Genomic DNA, 14,703 nt, shown 5'->3' with positions numbered 1-14,703 from the left:
ATATAATAGGTCAGGGCAGCAGAGAATTGGGAAGGGGAGGGAGGAAGGAGCAGATAATTTACATTTTTCCCAAGTTCCCAGGTGATGCTGATGTTGCCAACCCAAGGAATACACTTTGAGAACTACTGGTTTAAAACAAGAAATTTTTGACTAATTATTAATAATTCTTTAGAACATGCTCATTTTCCATTTTTTTGCTGTTATTCTCAGTAAAACTGACATTTGAATGAAAACTTCAGTGGGGCTCAAATATCAGGCTACTGAAGAATAAATGTAGATAAGGATTATGTAGACAACAATAATGACAATAATAACTAACAGTGTTATTATAAACTATCCTTTTCTCTAATTCTCAGAGCAACACTTCTGGAGGTAAACTATTTATCCCATTTTTCAGATAAAGAAACTGAAGCTCAGATCTTTCTGAGCATAAAACTTGTATTTTTGCTATTCCACTTGACTGGTAAGAAATAACAAGATGATGACCAGTGGCCCAAGGTAAACATTTTAAAGGTCAGTTTCCTGCTGATAAGGTATTGTCAGTACCCTAGCATACCCTAGATAGCACAAAAAGAAATTTCAGCATATTACAATTAATATTGACTGTAACAGCCTAAAACAGTTCAGTACCCCTGTATAAAATTACCCCCAATGTTGTCTTTCTTTCTCCCTCTTCTAATCCTTTTAGTTTTTAAACTTCTAAAACCCCAAGCTAGGAGTTCCGTTGTGGCTCAGCGGAAATGAACCACCTGGTAACCATGAGGTTGCAGGTTCGATCCCTGGCCTTGCTCGGTGGGTTAAGGATTCTGTGTTGCCATGAGCTGTGGCGTAGGTCGCAGATGCAGCTAGAATCCTGTGTTGCTGTGGCTGTGGCATAGGCCAGCAGCTGTAGCTCAATTCAACCCCTAGCCTGGAACTTCCATATGCCACCACCGCCACCCATGTGGTACGGCCCTAAAAACAAACAAACTGACAAAAAACCAAGCTAAAGAAGTCCGCTGGATCACACTAAAGCCCCAAACAATAACCACAGGCTCTGTCCTGGGAACCTATGAAGGATGAGGCTTGTTGAGATGGATCTGATAATGAGGTCTTTATAAAATCGGTACCCTGTAGTGCTTAGCTCTATCTGAGCTCGTTATAAAAAACATGCTTATTTCCACTGGAAGCAGTATCTGTGGTTTCACAAAGTGACGTGAAGTCAGCTGCAACCAAAGCTTAAAGCTTTGTCTTTTCATTTATGTCCATGGGCAGCAGCAATGAGAATTCTTAGACTCCAGCCAGATTATAGTTGAATAAGACAGCTGTCTTTCTCCAGTGCTAATGAGTAGAGACAGATGCACTGTCAGCCCAGGATGGGATGGGGCAGTTGGACACATTCTGAAGAAAATGCCTTGGCCCAAGTTATACACAGCACGGTGTGGGGCAGGTAGAAAGGACCACAAACAAAGTGCAAGAAGCACATGCAGTAGAGCTCCTGTTTGACTGGGAATTCTATTGCCTGGGCTTCAGGTGAAAGGAACTTAAGAAGTGTCCAGCACTGTAATGAAGCACCACCTTTTGGTATATGAAGGAAAACTACATGAGAACCGAAACAGACTCTCCAGTGTGAATTTAATTTATTCAACTGAGAGAAATATCACCTCCAACTAGGGCAACTTCAAGTTGTAATTAAGAGTAACTCTCCATGCTGCAGGCTGAGTGACATCTGGTGCCTGTCCTGGAATCCAAACAAGTCATCGGTAAGACACTTTAATTAGTGCACAAATGCCTCACTCTGTGATGGTATTTCAGGATACTCAGAATAGGGCAAGAGGCCAAATTTTGATGTTCGCCCCTTTCTCAAACTTCAAGAGCATGCTACTCCTCCAAAAAAGTAATATGCCCTTTTCTCTTTGGGTAGCGTGCCAGATAAAGGCTTTCACATTTCAAATAGTTATTGATCCAACTGATTTATGAATAAAAGGAGATAGAGGCAAATTATAAGATGGGTTTTCCTCCTGCTGCTTATTATTTGATTTGAAAATGCTTTTGCATCTAAGCCAGAATAGCTCACACCTGCCCTCTATAGCCAGTTTCTTCTTGAATGACAGAAAACCCCCACAGGTTCCCCCTGAGCCCTCATGAGACTAGAGCCCCAGTCAGAAAACGGAGACTGTTTCCTACGCCACTCTAGGTGAACAAACCAAGGGCAAAGTGACACTTTTTAGATGCAGCTGAGTCCCATTTCAGTCCCAGTTGAAATTTCTAGGGAAATTTTCAGATGTAAGACTGAAGAGACACATTCAGCTTGTTGAGGAAACTTATGCAGGGCTAGCAGTCAGGGGACTTGGGGTTCTAGGGACAGCTCTGTCACTCACTATTTACTGTCAACTAATTTATCCTAAGTCTGCTTTGAAAAGGATTATAGGCAGCAGCCAACAAATTATGAAATGTGTGTCTTAGACAATGCTTTTCAGCTCCTGGACTTAGGGCTCCATGTGACCAGCGGGAGCATGCTGGAAGGTATTTCCAACATTAAATCTCTGTGATCACTTATCAGCATCACCAATGGTGATTTATATATGCTCAGCAATTTGGAATTTAACTTTCACACACATCATCCCTCTGGTTTCACCCTTATAACCATCCTTGGGGGCAGGCAAGACAGGTGAGAAAAGAGATCGGCAAAAAGGTCAATAACAAGTTATTATTTGTTCTGGACTAAAATATGTTAGTGTCTCATCCAAATTTACCACTGTATGAATCCATGAAACACAGAGCAAGTTATTCAGTGTTAGGTCAATCTCTAATGTTGTCCTTGCCTTGGTAATTTGCCTAGTACAAATTCCTAATTCTTGCAGATCTGAGGACCACTGTTTGCTGTCAGCAGAGCAACAGCTGTTATATCCCTCAGGGATAGACCTCCCATTGAGTTTGTGACTTACGGCTGCCATGATAATCTCCTGAAACAAATTTGTCCCTAAATTTAGGAAAGGATTCTTTAGTTATCTACCTCTTTCCATTTCCTCTCCAAATGTCTGGGCTATACTTTTTATGTACCTGCCTCTCTCAACCCGAGCTCCAGGCTATTGTGCAAAGCCAATTTATTCCTCTTCTCTACTCCTTCTCACCATCTAAATATTATTTTCCTTTCTTTTACAGCCTGTGAGCTTTGTAGAGTTGGCAAAGGTCTATTTTGTTGTTACCTTGGCAAATATTAAACCAGCAAGTTCAGAGATGAGCTGGCTGGTGGAACCCACGTAAAATGGTGGAGCTGACATTAAAGAATGCTTCTATTTAATGTCTAAAACTTCAGAGACTTCAGGTTGCTCCAAAGAGATCTAAACCCTCTTATTTACCAATTTCTTCATTTTTCCAACATAAGAATTTGGATACGGTATCTAGAGACAAGTCAGATTATTCTAGGGTAGACAAAAGAGAAAAAAACAGGGGAACCAAGCCTTAAGCCCTTTCCCTATCACAATGGTGTCCCAAATGCCTGAAGCTTTGGATGCCCCAATTCTCACTCCAGGGGTTATCTGATGTTTCTAAAAACAATGCAAACGCTGGGAGTCTGGATTATTGAAATATTCTTCGCCAGCATTTTAGTCCTCCAAGGAAGCCCCAAATTTACCAACAAACGAGCCTGCTCTTTGATTTTCACCACTTACCTACACACACATACTTATATACAACAATGACAGCTTTTAATCAACCCCACAATACAATTTCATTATCATCTGCCTTGCACTTATGCAGCCATATCCAACCATATCCTGCTAGAAGCTTAGAAAGAAGACAGAATTGCTGGGATATCAGGGGCTAACTTGCTCTGGCCACAAGCAGCCCTTTCTCATCTCCAGCACCTCAGGTGTTCTTTGAATATCTACCCAACTAAGGACTCAAACTGATACCAAAGCCTCAGGTTTCATTTAAACCTCTGAATAAAACCTACACTAACATTTCCCTGGGCCAATTCTGCTTACTCCCTGAGTGCCCAGACACATGGCTACAACCACCTTTTTCATTCCTACCTCCATAGCAACTGCTCCTTCTCAGAAAACCTGGTCCAAACCAAATCATAATTTTCAGAGTCTACGGGAGCAGCTTAGAGTCAGAGATGAGTGCTTCCCTCCACATCATTCACACATACATTTTCCATATTGCTGGCATATTTCCAAAACTCAGTTCCAACTTGGTACTTCCTGCCTGTCAGAATTCTGTAAAATAAACCCAGCCACCTCAGCCTGGTATCTAATTCTATGATATTCCCAAACCAGTCTCATCTACCACTCAATGTCCTGTTGCTTCCCAATCTCTAAGTCCTGATTATTACAGTTCCCCAGGCATAAGCTGCTCTTTTTCGTTTTTGTTTTTGTTTTGTTTTGTTTCATTTTTTGCTTTTTAGGGGCGCACCTATGGCATATGGAAGTTCCCTGGTTAGGGGTCGCATTGGACAGCTGTCAGCATACGCCACAGACATACCAATGCCAGATCCGAGCCACATCTGAAACCTATTATCACAGCTCACAGCAGTGCCGGATCCTTAACCCACTGAGGGAGGCCAAGGACTGAACCTATGTCCTCATGGATACCAGATGGGCTCATTTCTGCTGAGCCACTGCAGGAACTTTCCACAAGCTGCTCTTTCCTCGGCTCTCCTAGTGAAAGCTTCCTCTAGTGAAGTCTCAGCTCAAATGCCTCCTCTTCTAGGAAACCTTCCATAACTTCCCTCCCCGTCATCTACCACTCTTAGTTTGTACAGAATTGGCCCCTCCCTCTTTTGTCTACCCACACCAATTTATTTGGGTCATTTCTATATCTTTTATCAACTGCAGCCCACACTATAATCATTTGAGAACCTGCCCTGTCACCTTTTACTAGATTTGAGGATGTAAGTGTTGGTGTCTGCATTTTCCATGGGGTCTGGGACTGTGCTTTACATGTAGCCCACGTTAACAAACATGCTGAGTTAGGCTATGCTCTCCTGGTTATCCTTATTTCTACATACATGATGAGCCTTACTTTTTCTCAAATTGATAATGAGTTCTTGAAGAAATGGGCAACATTTTTCAAAAACAGAGGGGAGTTGGGCTCTCTTTTCAATTTATGAGGTCTTTCCAAGAAACCCTTTTCATAAATAGCTTCAAAGAAAGCATTGATGGAGAAGCTCAGCACCCAAATATTAGTTTTCTAGTCTAACCTCTAACATAGTAGAGAAAATTCATTTCATTCTCTCTTGATATTCTCAATCATGGGACACACTCTCTCATGCTCCTACTTTAGAAAGTGAAACTGTAAGTGACCTGAACAATTTTCCTTCATTGGAGGCAAAGGGTAAAAGCGGCTCCTCTCTGCACAGTTAGCCTGAGAATAATTTATGGCAGTTAATTAAACCCAAGCCTGATATTTTCTATTTTTAAAGGGGCAACCAATTATTTACTCATTTATTTCTCTTGATATGCTTAGGAGCAGTTGAAAGCACATTGTCAAATGTCAAGCAGAGGTGAGTGGCAGCCTGGAATTAAAGCAGCCACTCTATGCCTTGGGCTCAGCTTCTCTTGGTCGGCTGGGCACTACGACTCAGAAATGAAACTCTGTTATGCTCTAATGCTCTATACTTTTTTCAGATTTCATTTTAATAACTTTATTGACATGTCAAGGTAGACAAAGTTGTCAAAGGTGGTATCAAATGGCCAAATAAATCAAAGTTTGATCTATCCTCATTTCCCATTATTTTACTGTCTATTTCCTAACATAACCAGGGTGCATTCACAAATCTCTGATGCTTTGCAAATGTCAGACAGACTTTCAGTTTCTCCTTGAAAATACTTTCTATCAAGTTTGGAACATACACCTTTGTTATTTTATATCTGGGAGTATGTCTGGTCTTTAAATACCAGCCTGTCATGAAATACATTTAGTAGTTTGGCTTAGTTTCTCATGTAGTGATGCATGGAAATTTTACAAAGTTTGAAAATGTGGGTGATCACTTTGCACTCCTACCATCATAGCAGACGTTGCTAACAAATCACAGCCTTACATTAGCCAGTGTTCTCCAAAGAAACAGAATCAATGGGACATATATACGTGCAAAGAGACTAATTATAAGGAATTGGCTCACACAATTATGGAAGCAAGAAGTCCCAAGATCATAGAGTGAGATCCAGGAAAGCCAATGGTTTAGTCTCAGTACAAGTTCAAAGGCCTGAGACTCAGAAGAGGGGATGGTGCAGTTCAGTACTAATCTCTAGGCCCAGGAAGAGCCAATGTTTTGTTCGAGTCCAAAAGCAGGAAAAAGCTGATGTCCTGGTTCAAAGGCAATCAGGCAGGAGGAATTCTCTCTCACCTGGGGGATGTTCGCTTTTTTGTTCTGTTCAGCGTCATTTAAGTGAATGGGGCCCACTCACATTAGGGAGGACAATCTACTTTACTCTGGCAGTTTAAATGTTAATCTCATTTCAAATAAACAAACAAACAAAAACACCACCCTCACAGAAATACCTGGAATAATGTTTGCCCAAATATCCAGACACCCCACTGCCCAGTCAAGCTGACATATAAAATTAACCATCACAGCCCTTTTTCCCAAGGAGCACAGACAGGCTTCAGCATTCACTAGAACTGGGACCTGGTCAGTCACTCCCAATCATCCAGAGTTGGAACAAGAGCTAAAACCTATTTGCTACCTCAGAGTCTAGTAAAAAGTCATACTAGGTCACTGTAAAGAATCGTAAGAGTGCTAGAGTTGGTCAGATCTATGGTTCATTAAGTTCAATATTCCATTATAGAGGTAACTACCAAGGAAGGTCTGAGGGAGGGATCAGTGTCCTCTTTGACATCAACCTTAAAAGTTATCTCCCCTTAGTACCTCTAATGGATCTGCAGGTCATAAAATTTACCCAAGGCCATATTGAACTCTACTTTGCAAATGAGCAATAACCAAGGCCAGCAAAAGTCTTCGGGCATGTGAGAGGACAAGGCTGGCTCCTGGTAACTCATTGACAGACATTTCACTGAGATTTCTTAACACTAAGTGTTAAAAGTTTAAGGCAAATGGTGCTTTCATTTTGTCTGCTTTGCATTTTTATTTACAAAGCCATTCTTTCTGAATTCAAAATTCCCCTTGCAGAGCCTATAGACACATAATATTTTTGTTAACAAACAGGTTTAAGTACCTGCTATGAGTGGTGCATGTTATTTCATTTGTGATTCCCCTGTACACACCACACACATAAAACACAGGAGAAATGATTCTGTCTCAGGCTAACCCTATGGTTCTAACCTCACGACTCCCTGTCTCGGTTACTTTGGTCTTTAGTCTTCACTAAATGGTCACTTTCCTGTGAGGCCTTCTGAGTCATCATATCTAAAACCTCAAATCACCCCTCCCATCCCTAATAAATTCTTTTCCCTTTCATGCTTTATTTTTTTCTTTAGCACCATTTAACGTGATCTCCGTTCTACTTGTTTTCCCTTGTTTACTGTTTTTATCCATCACTAGGATGTAAGTAGGTAAGGATTTTTGTCTGTTTTTTTCATTGGTGAATTTCCAGCATCCAAAACAATGTCTAGCACATAGTAGACATTCTACATATTTGTGTAATAAATGAATGGATAACCACTCTAAGGTAGGAATCATTATTACAGTCTTACTGATAAAGACAGGCAAGTGCAGAGAGATCAAGTAACTTTCTCAAGGTCATATACACTTCCCCCAAAAAATAAAATGACAGAGAAAAAAATTACCTTGAAAATACCTCTATTAATTTGGAAACAGTTTCAGTTAGTAGACCATAGATGCACTGTACTTTTCATGCATCTAATAAGCAATGTAGAACCTCTATTCTTATTCTCTGCATGTGTTCCAGGGCCTGTGTTAAAACTTCATGGACTTTAGCTCCTTCAAGAGTCCATTTCTAACAGTATGCCTTAACCAAAGAGCAGCAGCAACTACGTTCTAGGAAAGTACAATAATGTTAATTTCATTCAATTCCATAAAAACCATGACTTGCGTTTGTAAAGCTCTTAACTCTTTTTTCATTGTGCTTTCATACAGATTTAACTGAACATCACTCTCGTGAAGTGGCCTGGACTGGTAGTATTATCTCTACAATAGAGAAAACAGAAAATCAAAGCAGCCATGTGATTTGCTCAAGATCATACATCAAATGACAGCAGATGCTGGGCAAAGCATGGACTTGAATCAGACAGGCCTGGTATCAATCTGTACCTTGCCTCTTCTAGCTGTGTGACTAAGGGAGGTTAATTATCCTCTCTGAATTTCCTCTTGTTTATCTACAAAATGGGAGCCCTAACCCATCACAGGCTGGTTGTGGGAAGTAAAGTGGGAAGTAAATAATGTGATGTATATAACACAGTGAGCCCAGTGACAGGGACACAAAAGGAGTTCCCATTGTGGCTCAGTGGTAAGGACCCCACATAGTCTCTGAGGATACGCTTTCAATCCCTGGCCTTGCTCAGTAGGTTAAGGATCTGGCATTGCTACAAGCTGCAGCTTACGTCACAGATGCAGCTCAGATCCAGTTTTGCTACGGCATAGGCTTCAGCTGCAGCTCCAATTCAACCCCTGCCCTGATCCCTGCTTTCTTCCCTGCCTCCTATCCCAGTGTACTTCCAACCAGAACAATTATATTACTCTAAATGGAAACACATTTTTTATGGACTTATTTTAAAGGCCAATACACATTTCAGTGAATTTATTAGTAATTCAGTCAGAGAATTCAAGACCCAGTAGGGTATTTCACAGTCTAAATGCCAGATGTACTTACAGGAGGCCAAAGCACTTGTGATTAGAGTTGGGAGCAGACACTGACTTTCCCAAATAAAATCTAAGATACTGTGGTTTCATTGAAGGCCTCCTGTGAGGAGTATTTTTCACTGTAAAAATACAATTCTTTGATAGCAGGTTACAGTACTCTTCTTAGTGTGCTCCAAAAGAACCGTCACTGAACAGATTCCTTTTGATATTAATTGGTGTTTTCTCATCTTTCACATAAAGTGTTTATAAGCACAGTTACCCCTCAATAAAATATGCTTAATAACAGAGATCTGGAACTACATCTTTGGCGACAATGTTCTGCGAAAAGCATGGAGTCTGTTACAAGCATATAACATTATTGAGTGGTAAAAAATGAGGCTATTTTGAAAAGCTCAAAGACTCCCCTGATGGTTTCCGAACTCTGATTCCACTGCTAAAAATTCCCAGGAATGCCTTTTGTTATCACTATGCACACCACAAGCCACAAACATTGCATACCTGACATTCACTGACACCATTTAAAGGGACTTCGCTATGGTTGGTAACCTTGTGGTCAACAGGCAGAACAGACAAACTAGTATTTTTACTGTTTCTGGTCACCTTAATGCATCACTCTTAACACAGCAGCAAACATAACCCCAAAGGGAACAATTATATTAAGAAAGGAAACATAAGCCATCAATTGCTTTACTATTAAACCTTAACTTCTGCTTATGAACAGTGACAAAGTTAATCAAGCTTTGTGCTTGACACAGCTTTAGGCTGGTCTGCAGAGCACAGCCAGGTTCAGAATTCCCTCTCTGTCACTCCTGGGCTCCATCTGAGGCCCACACCCCACCCAATATGTCCGCCCCAACATTTCCTGCCATGACTTCTCCATTGTTGAGATATTTGAGCAGTCTGTTAAGTTTTAAGATGCTCCCTGACAGTTTTTAGCACCACCCCCTTCCCACTGGCACCTTCCTCCAGGCTCTGCATATGAAAACTTACTCACCTACCCCTTCCCTGGGACTTCTCTAGCTGGGGCTTTGCCTGTCTTCTTATTGCAGCAGTCAGTCCCCTCTTAATAAAGTTTTTCCTTACTAATGCCTAGATCCTTTTTTTTTTTTTCCTGCTTTGGCAACAGTTACACCTGACTAGTGTCTCCATTCCTGATTAAAAATCTCAGATTGACAAGTTCCTCAAATATAAGCACAAAAGTAAGCAGCAGCACTCACTGTTCTGGGGTTTGGGTTAATGCCTCTGATTCGCCATCAGGCTCTAAGCTGCCTGACAGCAGAAGCCACATCTGACTGTCCTCATCATTTTACCTCAGCACCTAGCATAAGGCCAAGTGCACAGCAAATATTCAATTTGTGCCTGTTGAATAAATCAGCAAATTCTTTTCAATCAATAATCTGCATGTAATGTTTGTCATGTACCGGGCATTGCTCTTTGCACTTTAGATACATCATAAACCAAACGAGCTAAAATGCTTGCCCCAGTGGAGTTCATACTATAAGATAACAAATACAATAAATAAAATGCTGTCATATGTTAAAGGACCCATAAGAGGGGGACGAAAACAAGATGAGAAGGAGCAGGAACTGGGGCACAGAGACAGGGTAGCCTGGAGGAAAAAGTGACAAAGACTGGAAGGAAATGAGGAAATTAGCTATCCAAAAATGGGGTGGAAAACTGCTCCAGAGAGGAGGAACTGCTGACACAAAGGCTCTAGGGCTAGAGTGTCCCTAATGTCTTTGAAGAAGAGGAAGGAGACTGACTGGCAGGGTGAAGCAGAGTGGGCAGGAGAGAGTAAAAAGTGAGCCATAACAAAGGGTGGATCCTAGAAGGCTTCGGCCATCACTGTAAAATTACGGCTTTTACTCTGGATGGAAAGGTGAGCTAATGTAGGCTCTGTGCAGAGGAGTGACATGATTTGAATTGTACTTTCAAAGGACCATCCTAGCTGCTAGGTAGAGAATGAACTGGAGGAAAAAGGGGAATAGCAGCAGGAAGACTGCTTCAGAGGCTCTTGAAATAACCCAAGCAAGATGTGGTATGGCTCTGGCCAAGGTGATAGCTGCAGAGATGAAGAAATGTGGTTAGATTCTAGAAAGAACGTGAAGATAGAACCAACTTATTTTTGGATGCCCCCCTCACATACTACTTTTTATATATAGGAACAGATTCATAATTATCACTGGAATGACATGCTTTTCCTTTGTAGTCCACCTAGAGAAGAGAAAGGGATAGCATTAACTGAAATTGCCATAAAATCAGGGTTATGCCTTTTACTCTTGATACGTAAATACTATCCAAGAGGGATGTCAAGGTGGAAGGAAACAGTTTACAAAGTTTGAGAACTTCACTACTGAAAAACACACTAAAGCCTCTAGGCATTTGGGCTGAGCCCAACTTCTGCTCTAGCAGTCAAAGGAGTTAAGTTTCCCTAGGTAATTTTCCCCCTTCTTTGGATAGGGGTCTCAGCAATACCATAGTCAGAGGCTTAATTGCTCTTCTTTTGTCTCCTAATTGGTTTCCTCCCCTTCCTTGGAGCCACTGGAGTACTTTGAGCATTTATAATCCCTCATTTGGGAGGCACGTGTTGGTTTCATTTTAAGTGTTCTGTATTAAGGGAGCACTTCTTTGGAAAATCCAGCCACATGTGATTTAATTTAATAAATATCACAGGCAACTGGAAACACATTTGGAATCGGGGAGTTCAATGGAATGGCCACGTGGGAGGTGGATGTAGGAGATTAGAGCAGTAGGGAAAACAGCTTCTGTGTGATGTTTCTTCCAAAGGCCCTGCATCTGGGCTCCTTTTATCTATGCTCAGACCTTTCTAGGCTGGGAGGGCTACTGGAGAACAGATTCATGTAGTCTATTCATGCAGTCTTTTCTTTAAGAAATGAGCCAACAGAAGATCTCCAGTTCTGAGATTTATGCTGGTAGGAAATAGTAATGCATTTCAATGAGGAGTGATATATCCCAAAACATCACTTTTTTCATTACACAGAGGTACAAAGTTACTATATTTATTGGGTCTTTTAAAAGTCATAAACCATTTAAAGCTATTATCTTACAGACAGATTTAGAAATGTCATACAAGGCTTCCAAAGGTATAAATTAATACACAACCTTCATTTCAAATGAAACTTTTAGGCTCCCCAATGAGAACCAAAGTCATATTTTAACAGAACACTATGTAGATTTCAAAGTGTCTTAGTTTTTACTCACTAGAACAGCAATTTTTCAGCCAGAATAAAGCATAATGCTTTGACAGTAGAGGGGCAGCAAGCATGGTCCTTCTTTATACTCTTCTATAATATATGTATGCAGGATGGCCACTTGGAACAAAAGAAAACTGTGTAAATTACAATATATTCATACAATTTTATGGTTGACAAAATATTTTCACTTATATGCTTTCACTTAATCCTCATGATGACTCTGCCATACAGCGATCATTACTCCCAACTGAAGAACCTGAGGCTGAGAGAAATCTGTGACTTGCTAAAGACCATATAAGAGATTATAAGTAGAGCCAGAGTAGAATCCAGGTCTGTCCAACTCTAAATCAGTGTCATCGTGTGCTATAGGGTGGTTGAGGAGTCAAAGCATTAATTTTTGTAATAAATATCTTGCTATAAATCACATAAAAATCTTCTTCAACAGCCAAGGAATTCCTGCTGTGGAGCAGTGGGGGTAAGAATCTGACTGCAGCAGCTCAGATCACTGAAGAGGCAGATTCTATCCCTGGCTGGTGCAATGGGTTAAAGGATCTGGTTTGTTGCAGCTGCAGCTCAGATTCAATCCCTGGCCTGGGAACTTCCATATGCTGTGGATGCAGCCATGAAAAGAAAAAAAAAATCCTCAACAGCCAGTGCTGTGGCTCCACTTGGAGCTGAGAACCTTTAAGAGAGGGAGCAGGGTCTTTTCTATGGTCTCTCCAGATTTACTTTCCACCCTTCTCCACTCTGCTCTGGGCCCTGGGACACTGATGAATCTTCAGGCTCCCTTTCCCTCTAGCTTTCCACTGGGTTCGTCCTGTGAGACGCACAAGAAACCAGAGGGAGGAAAGGGGATGTGGCTGGGTTGCCACAGAGGTCTTAGTCCTTCCAGTGGAGACCACAGCTCCTGTCAGGAAGCTCTGGCAGTCTCTAGATACTGATAACCTCTTCAACTGATAAGCTTTTCAAGGTCAAGGTGGGAAGGGTATCAGCAGTTACTAGCCCCAGGGTTTGGCATTACCCCTTGTAGATTCTCTACATCCTGGTCCCACTTTTCTAAATACTTCCTTCATTAAACTCTCCATAAATTATCCAATTTGAGTGTGCCATCTGTTGCCTGTCGAGACCCTAAGTGACACAGGGGGCTTCTTAGTTATTTTACTATCATAAAAGGGATTAGTGGCTAAATTCCTCTGGAAAATAATTCCTAAGCAAATGCTCCATTAATGAGAAAGTCAAGCTGGTGTTGATGCAGAGGAAATGAAGACAAATGGAGCACAGTAATATGAGCTTCACAAATGTGGTGGATGCTGGCAGGGTTTGACTGATGAGGGATGGTAACCATCTACAAGAAGGGCAGCATGAGAGTTCCCATTGTGGCTCAGTGGGTTGCAAACCCAACTAGTATCTGTGAGGATATCGGTTTGATCCCTAGCCTCACTCAGTGGGTTAAATATCTAGCGCTGGCATAAGCTGCAGAGTAGGTTGCAAATGCAGCTCAGATCTGGCGTTGCTGTCACTGTGGCACAGGCCAGCAACTGCAGCTCCCACCCCTAGCCTGGGAACTTCCCTACACCACAGATGTAGCCCTAAAAAGAAAAAAAAAAAAAAAAAAAAAAAGAGAGAGAGAGAGAAGAGTGACCTATAAATCCATATCTGCCTCTCAGGCTGGCCTCACCCACATGCCCAGGACAACTGGTCAATGTCCCCTATTAGGACAGACAGAGACAGAGTACCACATGATAATAATATTTGTGTGAATAATAATTACAGCAGCTCTCTCATCCACCTTATAACTAACATAATTTTGAGATCGGGAATCTGAGGCTCAGAGAGGTTGAGTAACTCACTCATGGTCGCACATCTGGCAAGTAGAAGAGCCAGGTGTGAACCTAGTTCTGCCGTACCATGAAGTTCACGGGCTTACTGACTGAGCCCTAGCATATCCCAGAATGACCTGGCTCTTAATAAATGCTTCCCACCCTTGGCTGGGTTCCTGGCCTATATTTGCTACTTCCATTCCCCTTATCTCACAATGTGACTTCTTGTCCGTTTCCATTTCCATCATCAGATCAATGATTAATCCATTACTCTACTGTTTCCATCACTGGATACACTCCTCTCACTCTGCTCAGTTCCACGATGGCTTGAAATACAGTACCTGCTTCATATAGGTTTTGTTTGGGGTTTTGTTTGTTTCTAAATCTACATTGTTGAAACCAAATGCCTGTCAGGCTCAAATCATATTCTTTGAAAATCCATTTTCTTTCTGGAAATTGTCCAGGAAACAATTATAACAAGGAGGAGTCACAGATAACCAACAGCTTTTAATAGCGAAGACTGGAGCTTTAAAAAGCCCAACTTAGTAGCTAGAATTTAGTTGAACGTCTTAAAAAGCCCCAGCCCTGAAAGTGATCTGTAATTGCTAAATCACAGAACTGAGTCCTGAAGATTTAGGGAAGGGTTCATAAAAAAATAAGGAAGTTTCAAAACTATCTAAATCCAAATTATTACTTTTCTCACTGGCTTGCTCATCTCAGTAAAAGTAACATTACTGTCTTTTTTTTTCTTTACTATTTTTTTAATTGAATTATAATATACATGCAATAAAATGTGTAATCTCAGGTGTACAGATCTGTTGCTTGACAGATCAACTTTTTACTATGTCATAGAACACCATTATTTTATTGATAGAATGCCTCAGTTCAGCTCCTGCAGACTCAA

The 14,703-nt window shown here is 41.2% G+C and overlaps 1 long non-coding RNA gene across 7 annotated transcripts in view; it reads right to left on the bottom strand.

Moving 5' to 3' along the window:
- The window catches only part of LOC102165048 (uncharacterized), a 1,242,341-nt gene that overhangs the window by 267,491 nt on the left and 960,147 nt on the right, over positions 1-14,703 (bottom strand). For 2 of the 7 annotated variants that reach the window (XR_014827983.1, XR_014827981.1), the window contains one exon: positions 11,987-12,096. The exons of the other annotated variants lie outside the window; for them this stretch is intronic. This is a non-coding gene — a long non-coding RNA (uncharacterized LOC102165048). The remainder of the gene's footprint in view (positions 1-11,986; positions 12,097-14,703) is intronic. 7 annotated transcript variants of the gene reach the window in all.

This window comes from Sus scrofa, chromosome 14, assembly GCF_054392235.1.
Source record: "Sus scrofa isolate SSC_HxYL_T2T_F1_AM1 chromosome 14, Sscrofa_HxYL_maternal_Yorkshire_Landrace_v2.0, whole genome shotgun sequence".
Taxonomy (NCBI): domain Eukaryota; kingdom Metazoa; phylum Chordata; class Mammalia; order Artiodactyla; family Suidae; genus Sus; species Sus scrofa.
Note: the sequence above shows the minus strand (reverse complement) of the source record. Positions and strands in the feature narration are given on the sequence as shown.